The sequence below is a fragment of the Cetorhinus maximus genome, chromosome 21, assembly GCF_964194155.1.
Source record: "Cetorhinus maximus chromosome 21, sCetMax3.hap1.1, whole genome shotgun sequence".
In the NCBI taxonomy this organism is placed as follows: Eukaryota; Metazoa; Chordata; class Chondrichthyes; order Lamniformes; family Cetorhinidae; genus Cetorhinus; species Cetorhinus maximus.
In genome coordinates this window covers 69,323,288-69,340,730 of record NC_135899.1, presented here as the reverse complement: position 1 = coordinate 69,340,730, position 17,443 = coordinate 69,323,288, and the positions used below count along the sequence as shown (strand labels likewise).

The 17,443-nt window shown below is 44.9% G+C and overlaps 1 protein-coding gene across 1 annotated transcript in view; it reads right to left on the bottom strand.

The window, feature by feature from the left end:
* LOC144695971 (hippocalcin-like protein 1) overlaps positions 1 to 17,443 on the bottom strand; it is a 126,870-nt gene that overhangs the window by 36,800 nt on the left and 72,627 nt on the right. The gene's annotated exons all lie outside the window — the stretch shown is intronic.

Below are 17,443 nucleotides of genomic sequence, written 5' to 3'. Positions count from 1 at the left end.
TGTTTATTTCTCAATCCTTCAATCTGATTGGTTAAGTAGTACACAGTTGCTTACCCTGATCAATCAGGTGCCAGATTCCTGGTTTCTCTCACCATGAGTTATCAGTTTGGACATCCAACAACTTGCTATGCAAAATTTAAAAACTTAAATATTCAAGGGCAAATTTAACCAGCAGTAGGTGCTGTTTCATGCCCTGGAACAACAAATTATGTCCCATTGTCTAGATGTCTATCAACAAATAGAACCATCCATACAACTCTTATATTTAGCTTTGGGCCAGGTGACCAGAAGGAATAAGAACATAAGAAATAGGAGCAAGAGTAGGCCATTCAGCCCTTTGAGCCTGTTCCACCAGTCAACAAGATCATGACGTATCTGATGTGACCTTAACTCCACTTTCCTGCCTGCCCCCTATAACCCTTGACAATCAAAAATATGCATAATTCAGCCTTGAATATATTCAATGACCCAGCCTCCACTGCTCACTGAGGAAGAGAATTCCAAGTACTAACGATCCTGAGAGAAGAAATTCATTCTAATCTCTGTCTTGAGATAACCCTTATTTTGCCCTCATTCTGGATTCTCCCACGAGGGCAAACATCCTCTCAGCATCTACCCCATCAGGCCCAGAAGGCTTCCAGGCCCAAAGTGTGTAGGAGAGTCTGCAAAAGACAGTTTCACTTAGGTCCCCCCCTTACCTTATTCCCTGACACCCTCAGACCCAACAATATTAGTGTCCAAACACAAAGCTTTATCACCTTTCGGTACCCCTCCAAATGAGCACCCTTGGTGTAAAGGATCTCTGCCTCCTCTTTCTTTTCATAATGCCTAGAGATTAAGCCCCAGGCCATATTCAGTGTAATAGCAAGGTAGTTTGATTCTGATTTGGCTACAGTCTGACCACTTTCGAATATCTGTCAATTTGCATTATCTGCTGAAGAGACGGTTGGCTAGTTTTCTCCTTCATAGTTATAATGAGTTTCTGCTGTGGAAGTGAATCTCTAGCTCGTTCATTTTAAGTCATTTGTTGAAAACTGCAGATTTGTTGTACCTATTCCTCCAGTGGAATGCATCTCATTGAGGTTTAATCTGCGTTTGTGTGTACAAATGACATTTGAAAATTTCTTATTATTTTTTCCTTCTTCCCATATTTTGGGATGTATGGATCAAAATAACCATGCGGCATGTACATAAATCCACCTTCCATATCTCTCTCTCTCTCAGACACATACACACACACACACACACACACACAAAAAAATCCTGATCCAGACTAAACCAGTGGATTTGCTCTTTATTCTTACAACAGATTAAAGCATAGATTATCAAGTTGCCATGAGAGAAGAGATGGATAAATTGGTTTAGGTCCCTGTTCAGTGGTGATTAGAAGGTAAGATTTGGCTTGCATCAACAATACATGCGATTGGTTTGCATACTGTTGAGCACAATGCCCTGCTTACTACTTATTTATCTCACACAGTTATAAGGAGATTTATCAGGGGAGATCAGCCTGGGCTTTATGCCTTCATGCCTAAAAATGTGGAATGTCTAGTTCTAAGAATTATGTTTGGCCAACTGCTGTAATTTGAATATTCCTTAAATATTTCAGTTAAAGCTGAAGTTCACTTCCTGGAGCTGATAATCCATACCACTCCACACAGTAGCACAACAAACATCACAAGCATCTTCAGAGTTAAAATGAGGCTGCTCATTGGCTCAGAGTTCTCAGCGTTACAGTGCACGATCCAAGATTTCAAAATTCATTGCAACAAATGCTCAATCAAGTCTGACTTTGTTTACTGACATTATGATCCCAAAATTTCACTTTGCATTAAATATGTGCTTTGTGAAGTCCCATTGCAACACACTTGAATCCTAGGGTGTAATTTTATATATAAAAACACTGTCATGGGCTTTTTGTACTATTAGTGCTTAATGGCACTGTAGCACAAAGTTGCTATTTTAAATTCATCAATGCATACTGTTTAGAAGTATCATTACCATATTTAAATAAGTATCTATTCCAACAGTGAATCAGTCATGTTTAAATTTTTTGAACGAGCATCTCATTTCAGAATAGGAGTCCTATTTTCCTGTATGATTAACAAAGCACCACGAAGAAAGAGTTATTTGGCAAACATTTTTTGTTTAAGGAGAAGAGCTGTGCACCATTTGGTTGAGTTTCACAGACAGGTAGCACAATAGTGAGATTTGATACAATTTATGTCACTGTATTGTAATAGAGGTACAAAACAAATTCCTTCATGCTGATGGCAACTTTCTAGAATTATATAAATATAACACATATTTTAAAGTTTTATTTATCAAATTAAATTGACACAAAAACCATGGAGTAATCTTCCCATCCAGGATAGTACCTTAGCAAAAAGACACAAGGTTGAAAGACTTTGTACAGCATTTTTTACGACCACAACACATCCCAAAGCTCTTTACAACCAATGAAGTACTTTTGAAACAAAAACAGAAAATGCTGGAAAAACTCAGCAGGAGAGAGAAACAGAGTTGACGCTTTGAGTCCTGTATGACCCTTCTTCAGGTATAATCATTACTGTAATGTAAGAAACACAGCAGACAATTTGCACACAATAAACTCTCAGAAACAACAATGTGATAATGATTTCTGTTTACCTCACGATAATCTGTTTTTCTGATGTTGATTGAGGGATAAATATTGACCTGGACTACCCGGGGGAGAACTACCTGGCTCCCCTTTGACATAACACCACAGGGTCTTTTTCAATCGCACGAGAGAGCAGATGGGGCCTCAGTTTAACATCTCATTCAAAGGACGATGCCTCTAACAGTACAACACTCCCTCATTGGAGTGTCAAGCTCATTGGAGTGTCAGCTTTGACTGCAATGCTCAAATCCTGGGGCTGAATTTTCACCTCAGCGTGTAGGCACGCGCCTGACACGCACAAGCGTGAAATAGTGTACGATAACCTCGGGCAAGCGTCCCAACGTCATCGCGCACTCGGGAGATATCTCGGTCAGTGGGTGCGTGCGGGAGTTGGCACCGTGCTCGTCAACAATTAAGAGGGCTGTTAAGCCCATTAATAAATTAATCAAACTGAATTTTTCCCCGCCCGTCCAACCTTATGGTTGGAGGATGGGGGAAAAGGCCAAGCGGCCTTTTGATTGTTGAGGAAACCCCATTGCGGACGGGACGAGGTTTCCGATGTTAATTAAAAGTAAAATAGAAATTTTAAATCTCATTTTCAACATGCCCCTGCTCATGCGTCAGAGTCACATGAGGGGACACGTTTTCCTTTTTTTTAAAAAAAAACTTTATTTTTCATGCGAAAAATCTTCAGCCCCCTGAAGCAGCTCTGTGCCTTCAGGGAGCTTTCTGTGAGCGCACCTGTGCGCGTGTGCTGACTTCCGCACTCGCTCTCCCCAGCCAGTCAGCGCTGAGCGTTTCAGCACGCGATTCACGCTGGCTGGCCGCTAATTGGCCAGCCAGCATGAAATCGGGGTCGGGCCTGATCGTGGGTGGCGGACCGTTGAGCAGCCGCTTCCGGGCCTGCCCGCCCGGCGAGGGGAATATCCTCCCCCTGGGGTGGGATTTGAAACCACAACCTTCTGACTCAGCTGACAGAGCGCCACGAGCTGACACCCGAGACAAACACAAACATCTAGGTGGAGCACGGGTGATGCTCCCCTGTCCCCCTACCCAACACTTCAATCAAGTTGGTTTTTAAAAAATATATAAAACAGTACCAGGCAATCCTGACAGCTGTTTAAACAGCACAGTTGTTACCAATGACTCAAAGAATTTTTAATAGAAGCAAATGGAACACTTATTATACTGTGGCATAAACCAAAGGCTATTAGTTTAAAGCATGATGTAAAAATCAACAGATGTTGCAGGCAGAAACATTGCTATCCTACTATGTGGGCCTTATCCAAATACCCAACCACAACAGCCATCTGAAATAATTGGACAGCTCTTTACAACCAGTAAAGTACGTTGGTTGGCACTCCTTCCACCACCGACAAACAGTTGTAGCAGTGTGCGCCATCTACAAGATGCAGTGCAGCAACTCACCAAGGCTCCTCAGACAGCACCTTCCAAACCCACGACCACTAGCATCTAGAAGGCCAAGGGCAAGTCCCACTCCAGGAGGAGGATATTCCCCTCATCGGGCGGGTACCAATCAAGGAGGCCGCTTTGTCCTGGATGGTGTCAAGCTTCTCGAGTGTTGTTGGAGCTGTGCTCGTCCAGGCAATAATTATTTTGACTTCGTGGATTTTAAATTCATCAGTATCTAATGCCAGTTAAAATTAGCAACACATGTTTTACCAAAGCCAAGGAAATGGAAGGCCAAAAAGAAACCTTTTTAAATTTTCAGACTAATCTCATGAAATTAAAATCTTTATAGAACTGCAGCATTGCCAGGGTTTAAATATATCACTAATGAAGACTAGCAACCAGTGAAGCATACATACAGTCTAGATAACTAGTAAAAACTGACCAAAGACCTCAAATAAAGCTGAAGCATGTCTACGTAAATGTCAATGACATGTGAAAACAAATAGTTACAACAAAAGTGCAATGAAAACTAGGTTTACCTCTTAAGCTGAATGTATACTCAATACTCCTTTACTCATATTGAAGGAAATAAATCAAAATTAATGCCTTATGACAAATCATTCAACACAATTTCTAGCAGTTGGAATTTATAATGAACATGGATCTTATTAAAAATCTATTACAAGGGAAAAAAATGAATTTCCAAATGGCACATAGAGAATAGTTTAATTGAAAATTCACCATTTGGGAATTAATAATTTGTCTTTATATTTAAAAACTTCATTAAGTGCTGGCAAATCATCTACAACAGGGGAAAAGAAAATATTTTTTTTAAGTGTCAGCCTTGGCTCATTGGTAGCACTCTGATCTGTGATACAGAAGGTCGTGGGTTGAAATTTCACTTTAGCACATCTAGCCCGACACATCAACTCAGTCCTAAGTTAGCACTGCCTTATGCATGAGACATCAAACTGAGGCTCCCTCAGCCCTCTCAGGTGAACATAAGCAATCCCACTAGACTGCCTGAAAAGAAATACCCCCTAACGTTTATCCCACAACCAATGTCACTAAAACAGATGGTCTGATATCTCATTGTCATTAGTGGAACCATGTTGTTCACAATGTGGCTATTGCGTTTGCCGATGCTACAGCAGCAACTACATTTTAAAAGTGGTTAATTGATTGTAAAGTGCTTTGGGCTATCCCTAGGTTGTGAAAAGTGCAAGTTCTTTAATGAGAACCTAGTCAAATTGTTCAGTCAAGGAGACCCTGAAGCACATCTCTTAAAGTAAATTTAGATCAGTACAAGGTGGGATAGAGTGATTTATGGACAGAACATTTTGCTTTATGTACTAACATGCCTAACATCCCTGTAGAATACACTAGGGTTGAGACAAAAGTGGAAACTGCAGGATACACACAGCAAGCCATTCAGCATCTATAGTGAACAGGTACGTTAATGTATTGTGTGTGGTCGCTTCAAAATGGCAAAATAAGAGGCATCTGAACTGATGGGCAGTTCTGGTAAAAAGTCAATTTTCTCTCCACGGATGGTGCCAGACCTGAGTATTCCCAGCATTTTCAGTTTTTATTTCAGATACCCAGCATGCTTTTGTATTAAACTTCACGTTGATTTTCTGATGCTGGTTATTCTTTTTGCTACATGGTTTTGAATAGCATTTTAAAAAATGTCCAGGGATCATTAATTAGACATTAACTGTTGATCTGGAATGTTGATCCTTTTCATTGCCATAGAATTCTAACAAATTACTGAATCATAGGGTACATGTGCATCAGTTTAGATTCTGAGTTCGCAGGCTCACTGTAATTGTCCTCCCCTCACACATCCAGTTCACATAAAACGGGTGGTTCGAAACACTTGTATGCTTTATAAAATGGTTAACTCCGATTGAATTAAAGAGGGCCCAATCCCATCATAAGGTTCAACTCACATCTGTGGAAGATCCTATCTTGTTGCTAAGTGCAACAACACCAGAAACGGATGTGGGAAAATGGTGTCTGACTGAGAAATCACATTCAAAACAGGACTTTGCTAGAAATCCAGACCAGCTGAAGTCTCGCCCTTGTTCGCGATGGCAAAAGCGAGGCCATTCCCCATCAAGAGTCACAACAGTCATGCTCAAACAGCGCATCGTCATCACCAGCGCCATTTGGGTTATTGTGAGCAAATGAGGCAACTTTCAATTCTATTACATGTGAAGTTACTGACTTTTTGGGCGAGATATTCTTCATTTTGAGCCATTGTTTTAAAATGGCTACAAATGTTAAATTCGGTTTTTACTGCATGGGTTAATGGAATTTTTGATAACTGAATTTTGCTAATCCATCCATTTTTCTGTGAGAATTGTAAACCAGTGGGCTTGAACAGCACATGAGCCCTAATACAGGAATAGTTCCTTAAAGGTCCTTTAGCTTATATGGTTAAAACAGGAAAAGATCTTTCACCTATTTCCTTAGAAAAAAGGTAGGCAGTGTGGTCTCTGGTTTGCTGATGTAATGTTACATTCCGATTGTGATGAAACAAAACGTGGAGCATTCTCTATTGTGTAATGTGAGATATGAAGGCACAAGTTAATGTTCCTGATCCAGTGATTCCAGAGGGGAGTCACATTCGAAAGGAGTGCAGGTCAAATGCAAGGACACTGCAACATGAATTTTCAGCCTGGATTTCCATCCTTGAGGCGGTTAGGGGGAGTCGGGAAAATTCACGGTATTGGCCCGCCCACCTTGGGGGAGGGTGCCTGCCAAGATGGGGTCTTTGTTGCTGGAGGCCGGATGCGAGCTGGAGTCAGGCCAGCCGAGCCAGGAAGAAGTGCGGAGGCAGCCATAGGAGCACCCGGGTGCCGAGGCGGATTGTTTAAAAGGCCGGCCTTGGTGCCATGGGACTTTGTCCCAGTGAAAAAAAACACAAAGGCCCTCTAGTCCTCATTCCCACCATCCAAACACTCGCCATGACACTGCATGCTCCCACCCACCCTGTTATGTGCCCTCATGCTCCCTAGGCCAAGCTCTGCACTTCTACCCATCCCCTCTGGTCCCACATGCCCTTTATGCCAAGCTCTGTAACTTCAATGCCTATTGGTTCTTCAAAGTGTACAGTGGTTCAATGAACACCATAGTGTATAATGGTATGTGTAAAAAAAAGCTTTGAGAAAATGCCATCCATTGATAAATTTCTCCTATGAAAGAAAAGTCTGGATGGAAAGCTGATAAAAGCCTCAACCATCCAGGCTTCTTGAAGTTTCACCAACCACAAACACTTGAAACCACTTAACTTATGTCAATAAACATTGCGAAACTGTCCCAGAGATCAGAGAGCCTGAGCTGTCAATCAAACAATGTTTCCTCTGGGGAGCCCGTGTTCTTGTAATTTAATAGCTGTCAGCCAGGCCTTATTATGTACACTTGGCTGGGAGCCCAGACCTCTATTAGAACAATAGAACATTTGCTCCCCCAAGAAAACATTGTTTGATTGACAGTTCAGACTCTCTGATCTCTGCAGTCAATTTCACAATGTTTATTGACACAAGTTAAGTGGTTTCAAGTGTTTGTGGTTGGTGAAACTTCAAAGGGCCTGGATAATTGACACTTTTATTAGCTTGCCATCCAGACTTTTCTTTCATAGGAGAAACTTATCAATGGATTACAATTTTTCAAAGCTTTTCTTTTTAAAACAGATCCCACGATACATTATGGTATTCAGAAAGTGTACAGTGAGTCAATGGGCAAAGAAGTGCCAGAGCTTAGTGTAGGGGCCATAGAAGGTGGATGGGGGGGGCATGTAACTTGGCATAGGGGGCATGAGGGGACATAGGGGGTGGGTGGAAAGTAGAACTTGGCATGGGGGCATGAGGGGACATGGGGGTGGATGGTAGGACAGAGCTTGGCATAGGGGGCATGAGGGGCCTGACGGGGAGACGTAACTTGGCCCAGGGGAATGAGGGGAACATTTCGAACTTACCTTTTAAAAAAAAGTCCCCACATGCACAATAGGGTTCATGACTTCAGGTGAACCACAAGTCTTTAAAAACCTGGCCCAACTTCATGAAAATTGTGGAGGAGTAGGAGATACCTATCTCTGCAATGGAGCCGCCCAGGTTGGGAGTGCAGGCTGCGAGCTTCTGACAAGAAGTAGCCCGCACCATTTAAAGGCACTCCCAAAAATTAGGTAGTCCAGGAACGGGATTGGGAATCCTGGAATCAGGACCCCCCCCATCATTTTAAAGGGCCCCTGAGTCAACCCGACTCGATGAAAATCCAGATCCTCCAATCCACATCCCTTTAAAGCAGGCTCCACATAGGGAATGCCGGGTGTGTGAATTTAACCTTATATGGCTGGAGCACGTGCATCACTGATTACAGTCAAATTTCCTAATTTTATATCTACCCGAGCAATATGAATGTTTTAACTAGGGCATCAATTCACACAAGCTCCTTCCTGGAGAGAAATTGAGCTCAGTATACACATCAACTTCGTTAGAAGAGACAGCAATCTATTCCTATGCAAACCACTTCTATCATGGCCGAATTTTTCCATTATTGTTATTATGGGTTAAATGGAATGTAAATATTAAGATGATAGGATAAATTATATTTTAAAATGTTACAGCTTTTACTAGCATTCAACTTAACCCTGTCAACTGATTTCTGCAGAGTTTTTGGTGGAACAAGGGTGATTTCTTACCAGCAGAATAATAATTATTTTTTGGATAACCCAGATATTGGGCACAGTTGTACCAGAGCGGACAATTCGTAAAAATAAAAGTGGGTTATTATGAGGACAATGAACTAATCTCTCTTCAGTTTCCCCAAAGGGAATACATCCCTTGGTTTGGCCAAATTATTACGTTGCGCTGGGAATGACTCCCCCTTTTGTGAGTAACCATGGTGACGAAATTTTTGAAAATGCCAGCGGAGGCATGAGTAGTTCTTCATGAACAACTTCTAATTAAATGGACTGGACAGAGGCTGGTATCGTCTTTTCATAGAAATAGTAGCTTGAGAGAGAGTGGTACAGCATGAAATCCAGGTTACTCCAGTTTGACTCAATTCTTGCTCACAAAAAGAAAAATCACAAGAGGCAGCAATTTCAATGAAATGGCACAGCCAAACACGACTGGAACATTAAAACGTTTTCACAAAACACCAAAGTAACCGTCAGGATGCATGTGATCAAAACCCAAGTGCTGTATAAACCACGCAATGCTTGGTCACTAAGGGTGGTACTTAACGCCCTCCCCTGTAGTGGGTTTAGTGGTGGGGGGGGCATTTAATCAGCTAGGGCGAGAACCCTGACATCTTCCCACCTCCACTCCGATTAAGTCCGTGGCAGAGTGGCCTGTGGATGGCCTTCCCACCCCACCGCCGATTGAAACCCTTAAAAGGCAATTAATGCCCACTTAAGGGCATTATCCTGCTGCCACTGCATTAATACCAGTGGCGGCCGAGGGAGAGGTGGCTCACCATGCAGGGAGCATGACCAACATACCTGTGCAGGGTTGACGTGGGCTCCTTGGAAGAAGGGGTTCCCTTTGTTCAAAGGCACTCAGTACCTGATCACGGGAACCAGCATCAGAAATGTTGGGGTGGGGGGGGGGGGGGGGGGGTGCCTACTGAGAGCCACTCCCATGCCCATGCTGCCAACCCCTCTACCCCCTCCTGCCATAATGCGCCTGTAGCCTGGAATCTAATAGTGAGACTCGGCCTCTTAGGTAGGTGTGGTGCAAGAAGCAGCCACTGCCCCAGTGGCACTGCCATTCGGTAGAGCTGCCGACGTCTGATTGGCCAGCAGGTCTCACGGGCGGGACTTCCATCCCAGGTCCTCGATCCTGGGGAAGGCCCGCCACTGGCCTGTAGGAGCACATGATTCAGTGGGTCTTCCCGAAAAGAGGTCAGCTCTCCAGCTGGCAGGCGTGATGGCCATGACCTCCACTGAAAACTGCCCTTAGTGTTAGTGTGAACTGTGGTTCGGTAGGCAGCACTCTCATCCCTGAGTCACAAGATTCTGGGCTCAAGTCCCACTCCGAGGGTTGAGTATAAAAGTCAAGGCTGACGGTCCAGTGCAGTGGGAGCGCTGCGCTGGAGGAGGTGCTGTCTTTTGACGCAGATATTAAGCCGAGGCCCTGTCTGTCCTCTCAGGTGGATATAAAAGATCGCGTGGTGCTATTTTAAAGAAGAGCACAGGCATTATCCCCGATGTCCTGACCAATATCTATCCCTCATTCAACATTACAAAAAATATTCTGGTCATTACCGTGCTGCCTTTTGTGGGAGTTTGCTGTGCACAAATTGGCTGCTGCTTTTCTGATGTTACAATAGTGACAACATTTCAAAAGTGCTTCATTGTCTGTAATGCGCTTTAAGATGTCTGGTGGTTGTGAAACGTGCTATAAAAATGTAGTTTTTCTCTCTAACAAAACAGCTCAGGAAGAGTAGTATTGTATGATGGTTGTAACTGGCTAAGGAATGGTTGCGGAGACATAGGGCAAGTTTTACAGGTCGTCAGGCGGGTGCGGCGGGCAGGCCTGGGAGCGGCTGGGAAACGGTCCACCACCCGCAATCAGCCCCGACCACGATTTCACGCCGGCTGGCCAATCAACAGCCAGCCAGCGTGAAGGGCGCGCTGAGAAACTCAGCGCTGCCGGGTTGAGGGGGGCGGGAGGAGGGCGAGCGCCGAAGTCTGTACGTGTCGGGGGGTGGGGGGGGGGGGAAGCGCGCAATGAAAGCTCCCTGAAGGCAGAGAGCTGCCTCGAGGAGCTGAAGAAATTTAAACTCAAAGTTAAAGATTTTGAAAATCGGAAAAACATGGCCCCCACACAGGACTCACTCACATAACTCATATAATAAAGATTATGTCAAAACCTATTAAAAAATTAATGTCGGAGACCTCATCCCGCCCGTGGATGAGGTTACCTAAAAATTCCGATTCACCCGCCCGCCAACTGTAAGGTTGGATGGGCAGCAAGAAAAGGCAGTTAATTGAAACTTTAATGGCCTTAATAGGCCTCTTAATTGTCGGCGGGCGTGCTGCCGACTCTCACGCGCACCCGCCGACCGATATATCACGCGAGTGTGCAATGACGTCGGGACACACGCCCGAAATCAGCGCACACTATTGTACACCCGATTGTGCCGGGCGCCCGCGGGATATAAAATTCTGCCCATAGATATGTCTGAATTTTAGACTCTCCTGGACTCTTGGTCATGTGACTCTTTCTTACATCATTATTTTAGTGGTACTGTTTCTCCAGTCCCACATATTAACCCTTTCAGCCCTGAACATCCTAATAGTTCAAATACTGGTTTATTGTATGAAGATAACTATTTACAGATATACAAGGATATAAGGGGGGGGGAGACAGTGGTACAATGGTAATTTCACTGGGCTATTAATCCAGAGGCTCAGACTAATGCTCTGGGGACATGGGTTCAAATCCCACCGTGGCAGTCTGTGGAATTTAAATTCAATTAAGAAAATCTGGAATTAAAAGCTAGTCTCAATCATGGTGACCATGAAACCATTGCTGATTGTTGTAAAAACCCATCTGGTTCACTTAATGCCCTTTAGGGAAGAAAATCTGCCATCCTTACCTAGTCTGGCCCACATGTGACTCCAGACCCACAGCAATGTGGTTGACTGTTAAATGCCCTCTGAAATAGTTCAACAAGCCATTCAGTTAAAGGGCAGTTAGGGATGGGCAACAAACGCTGACCTTTACAGCGATGCCCACATCCCAGGAAAGAATAAATTAAGCCGTGAGCTTTCTCCTGCTGGACTCTTGGCCGTGTGACTCTCTCTTCCATTATTATGTGGGCTGCATTGTTTCTCCAGGCCCACACATTAACCCTTTCAGCCCTGAACTCCCTAATACTTTAAGTAGCTGCCCTGAATTTAAATGAAGCAGCACATTCTACTGCTCAGGGACTGTTTGCAGTGGAATATCAAAATTTCTTAGACCAAACCTATTGAATTAATGAAGTCTTTTTCAATGGGAGGCATTTTAATTTGGAAAAGTAAATTATAGTCCATTCCTCTTAATGATATAAAAAGGTAGGGATTTTAAAATAAATCTTGGTCTTACATGAGTCAAAGATTAAGTACAGCAAATCCACTAGCTGTATGAGACCAGAAGCCCGAGAATGAGAATGGTTAAATAAGCTTTACATAAAGGTACACGAAAAGGAACATAATATACAACATATAACTGCAGAAGTAGCGCAGGTCAGTAATTTCATTATTTGCAATGTAACGTTGCATCAGCCATAATGACCACGATCGCACGTTCATGTATATATGCATTGTTACAATAAATTTTCATTTACAGGTGACATTTTATGTCATGAGCACAGGGCTCATATTCTCACTTTGACCGTTCTTTAAGAATGCGAGCACGTCTATGATGAAGGCATGTACGAGTGTTCCAATCACAATGCTGTTAATTTGGACTGTATTGGCAATCAGAAAATTGTTACTTGCACTATGCCAGAATGAAAAAAAACAATTCAAGGTTTTCAAATCGCAGTAAAAATCAGTAAGATGGGAGTTCCATTTTCAGGTAAACAGGACCACTCCATGCAGGACCAGTTCAGACTAAGTTTTACTGGTGCCCATCATTGCTAAGCTTTACTGGGGCAGAATTTTCCGGTTGGCGTGCGGGGGGTGGGCCCGACACGCTGACGTGTAAAATGACATGAGATGACGTCGGGCGTGCGTCCCGACATCATCGCGCGCCATCACGGTATTTCGTTCGGCGGGCGTGCGTCGGAGTCGGCTGCTTACCCGCCGAAATGTCAACGGCCTATTAAGGCCATTAATAAATCAATTGAAGCACTTGTGGACACTGCCCGTCCAACCTTAAGGCTGGCGGGCAGGCGGAAAGCCCAAGCGGCCTTCGCGTTTTTTCAGGAAACCTCATCCATGAGTGGGATGAGGTTTCCTGAAGCTTTTATTAAATAACTAAATTTCCACAAATATGAAAATGCGTCCCCACTCATGTGACACAGGTACGAAAGAGCACTGACCCCGATTCTCCCTCCTCCCCCCGCCCGCACAGGTAGTGCTCTGAACGCTACCGGCCGCACGTTACATTGGGTGGGCCTTAATTGGCCCACCCGCATAAAATGACAGCGCGAAGCCCCAGCTCGGACCGCGATCAGCTCCTCGCCCGCCCCCGCCCAGCCCCCCTGCCATAGGAACAATCCTGGCCCTTGTTTTTCCTTTTGGGCGAGGTCTCAATATGCTGGGCCACCAAATTGGGAAAGTACAAAAAAAGCTTTGTGTCCTTTACCCATGGCTGAAGCATATGCAAATAAACAGCCCAACCACTGTCCTGTCCGAGATTAGTTTGCTGACTGCACTCGGAGAAATAGGGGTGGGGTTTCCTGCCAGCTCCAACCAACAAGGTCAGTAAGGTATCTAAATGTGGTGTCATCTCCTGACCCCACATTAAATGGAACCAATCAGCGCCAATGCAACATCCTCCCCCACACCATCCCCCCTCCAAACCTCAGTGGTGTTGTTCTCATTTCGGGATGGTCCCCTTCCCACATTACTAAGGCTCCTGTCCACCCATCTCCACCAACCAGCACCCCCAACCTAAGACTGGACCCTCAACCCCAAGTCCAGTGTTCCCTGGTGCCTCAATCCCTTGACCCTGATCCCCTGATTCCAGGCCCTGTCTTCTCCGACCTGACCTCCTTACCTAGTGACGCAAGGGCCACTGCTACACCAGCAATGGTACAATTTCTCACAAGTCTTGGGTCCAATGCCACATCAGCTCCATTCCAATGAGGTCAGAGACTCAATATATTGGGAGGTACAGGCCTCACCATTAAGGCAAAGGGAATGTGCAGGATTGACAGTGATTGTTGGGGGTGATGGGGATGTGATGAATTGAGCTGTGATTGAGGATTGTGGTATAGTTGGGTGAATATAACATTTAAAGATGCATTCACTGACCCTGACCACCAATCTAAGGTTGCTGCACCTTTTGTGGTACTGCATTCAGGCCCTCGGGGCTTGAATCCTGACATTGACCTCTTTGGTTAGCGGTTCACAATGCTTTTTGAGCGTGTGTCTGGAGGGCTTTCTGGCTCCCTGCAGATACGGGACATTCCCCCTTCTTTTCCCATCTCTTCCACAATTTCAGCAGCACAGCATCCGAAAACCTTAGAGCCCGAACCATGTTTCTAACATTATTCAATTTTTCACAGGTCAGATTTACTACCTGCGTGACTGTCAGCATATAACCACTCAGGTATTGATCCCCTGCTCATGCACCCAATCAACAAATGTGATTAGCAATGGCTGGATGCTTAAATCAATTAAACCAGCAGGCAGCACAAAGTTGGCATGCTACCTGTGTTGCAGACAATGGGTGCACGACTAGTGCCCATTCTTGGGGGCCATTGAATTTAGCCCACTGTCTTAATTTACACAATAAATGGACTAGCTTATGAATGCTTTCCTGATAGTTACTGACATTTGACCACATGCTGCAGAATTCTGATGCCCATCAATTACAATACTCTAAAGCTAGACTGAATAGCATAACCTGTGTGTCAAAACACAGCGCTTTTGCAGCAAGGATGAGTCAGAAGGAAAAACTAGTTAGAACTGGTCAGGTCTAGTTTTCTCAGCCGCATTGCCAAACAGTGGCACAGCATAGTTAGCTGCACTCACCTGCCAGTCAGGCAACCTCACACAGGCACTCCCCACCCAACAGATCAGTTTAAAGCAAGACTGCTTCTCTCCGCACTACAGCTCCAGAGACCCTTTGAAAAATACAAGGATGTTGCTGCGATAAAGCACTGCATTATTACATTAAAACCCTCCCTCAATTTATATAGCTCTACACTCAAATTCCCAACCATCTTTTCTTTGACCCTTATTTCATCTCAACATCTCAGCGGGCATTGATTTGCTAATTCACACCCTCTTCACCACCTTTGATGCCATTGTCCCAACTAGAACCATTTTTCGCTCTTTCTCCACCTAATCATTCCCCTGTGGTTGTATTCCCCCATCTCTGCTCCCTCATCTCTGCTCTCTTAAGTCCAAAAGGTGCAAACTTGAATATTTTTGGCAAACAACTGGTTTAACCATTCATCACCAGATCTGGCTGGACCACTTGAAGCAATATCAGGCAATGCTCTCCATCAGTAAAAGTGACCACTTTTCAAAAATCATCCATGAAGGCAAAGATAACACCTGGTGATCTCTTCTCCATCACTAACCGCTTTCCGAAACCACCTTCCCTTTCAACAATAGGTGCGATGAGCTCATGAATTTTTTTGTGAAAGATTGATTCCCATCCATTATGTTGCCATTGCTGCTGCTTCCCTCCCTTTTGCTAGCTCACCGGGTCTAAGTTCTTAGATTACTCCTTGCCCTAACCCTGAATTCACATTTTTCTCTCCTACCTCCCCTCACATACTTTCAGAGTTTATTTTGTTGATGAGACCCACCTCTTGCCTTTTAGCTCCACTAACCTGCTGACCCACCTCCTTTCCTGACTCCCATGTGAGCTGACATCATTAATGGTTCTCTCAAGTACGGCCACCCTGTATTTCAACTCTGCTGACATCATCCATCCTCTCAGGAAAAAAAACCTTTAACTCCATCAGCCCTTGCAAACTGCCTCCATCTCAAACCTCCCTTTCTTTTCAAAAAGTCTCGAACGTGTTGTGGCCTCCCAAATCTGTACCCATCTTTCTTGGAGCTTCTTGTTTGGATTCCTCTATTCAGGTCTCTGTCCATCACTGCATCGGCTCTTGGCAAAGTCACAATTAGCATCCCCTGTGGCTGTGACAGCGTAAACTCTCTCTCCTCATCCTCCGCGATTTGTCAGTAGCCTTTTGCACAGGTTACCATGGAATTCTGCCCCAGGCCCTCTCCTCCGCTGTCCGGTTGAGTGGGACTGCAATTGTTTGGTTTCATTCTCATCTTTCCTGTCACCTACAGTGGCTTCTCTTCTTGCTCCCACACAGTCACCCCTGATGTCCCCCAAGGATCATTGCCACCAGCTAAAACTTGGAAAGGCAGAAGTAATTGGGCTGAATTTTACAGGGTGCTACGGTCCCTCCCCCTGGCTAAAATGTGGGTGTGGGGTATGGGGGGGGAGCCTGCCCAGAACTCCAATGGCTGCCCCCCAGAGAGCAGTGTGACTTGCTGTAAGGTGAGACTTCTGCCCCCCTATCCCAGGAGGAAGTCCCATCTTAATTGTCAGCCAATCTGATTGGCCGGCAGCTATGTCATTCCAGCAGTGTGGGATGGGCACCATGGCCATTGCTGGGGCGTTAGACAGTCCCACTGTGGTGAGGGGTATGAGCGGGGTGCAGGGTCACGTTCAAGAGGCCAGGAGAGAGAGTTCAAGGGGGAGGGATGGCCTTGGTTGGGGGAGGGGGTGCCTCCCAGGGGGCACCCCTACCGCACCCCTTGGCCATCAGCAGCTCTCAACAGCTAAGGCTGCTGGGGTTCCCGTATGACTTGGCCACCCCTTGCCATGGGTCAAATGCTGGTGATGGTGGGATGAGGCCCTAAGAGCTTTAGTAGGCCCAAGGATGGTAGTGCCGTCTTCACTGTGGGCGGTGCAGGGTGGGGGGAGTATAAAATATAGCCCATTGTCTTCGGTCCCTGTAACAAATCTGCTCCCTTGCCATCAACCCCATCTCTCTCCCTATCAGCTATCAGAGGCTTTAACAGGCTCTTTGCATTCTTAATGTTGTGCCTGACCCCAAGATGAACTGCTTATCACACATCCACACCGTCACTAAGACCATCGATTTCTGCCTCTGTTTCAGCACCCAACTCCACCCCCACCTTATCTGCTGCTAAAACCCTCCTCCATGCCTATTTTACATTAGGCTTGATTATTCCAACAATTATTCCCACGTTCTACCCTCGGTAAACTTCACAATCACTGAATGGTTACAGAATAGAAATGGGCATTTGGCCTGTTGTGTCTGTGCTGGCTCGCCAAAGGAGCAAATTACTTAGTGCCACTCTCTGGCTTTCTACCCCTAGTCCTGCACATTCTTCCTTCAAATAATAGGTCAATTGCCTCTTAAATGCCTCAATTGAACTTGCCTCCACCACACTCTAAGAAAGTGCATTTCAGATCTCAACCACTTGTGTGAAATAGTTTTCCCTCATGTCTTCACTGCTTCATATGCCAATTACTTTAAATCTGTGCCCTCTCATTCTCGATCCTTCCATCAATGGGAACAGTTTTCCCCATCTATTCTGTCCAGACCTCTCATGATTTTGAGTAACTCCCATCAAATCTCCTCACAACCTTCTCTCCTCCAAGGAAAATAGTCTCAACTTCTTCAATCTACCTTTGTAACTGAAGTACTTCAGCTCTGGAA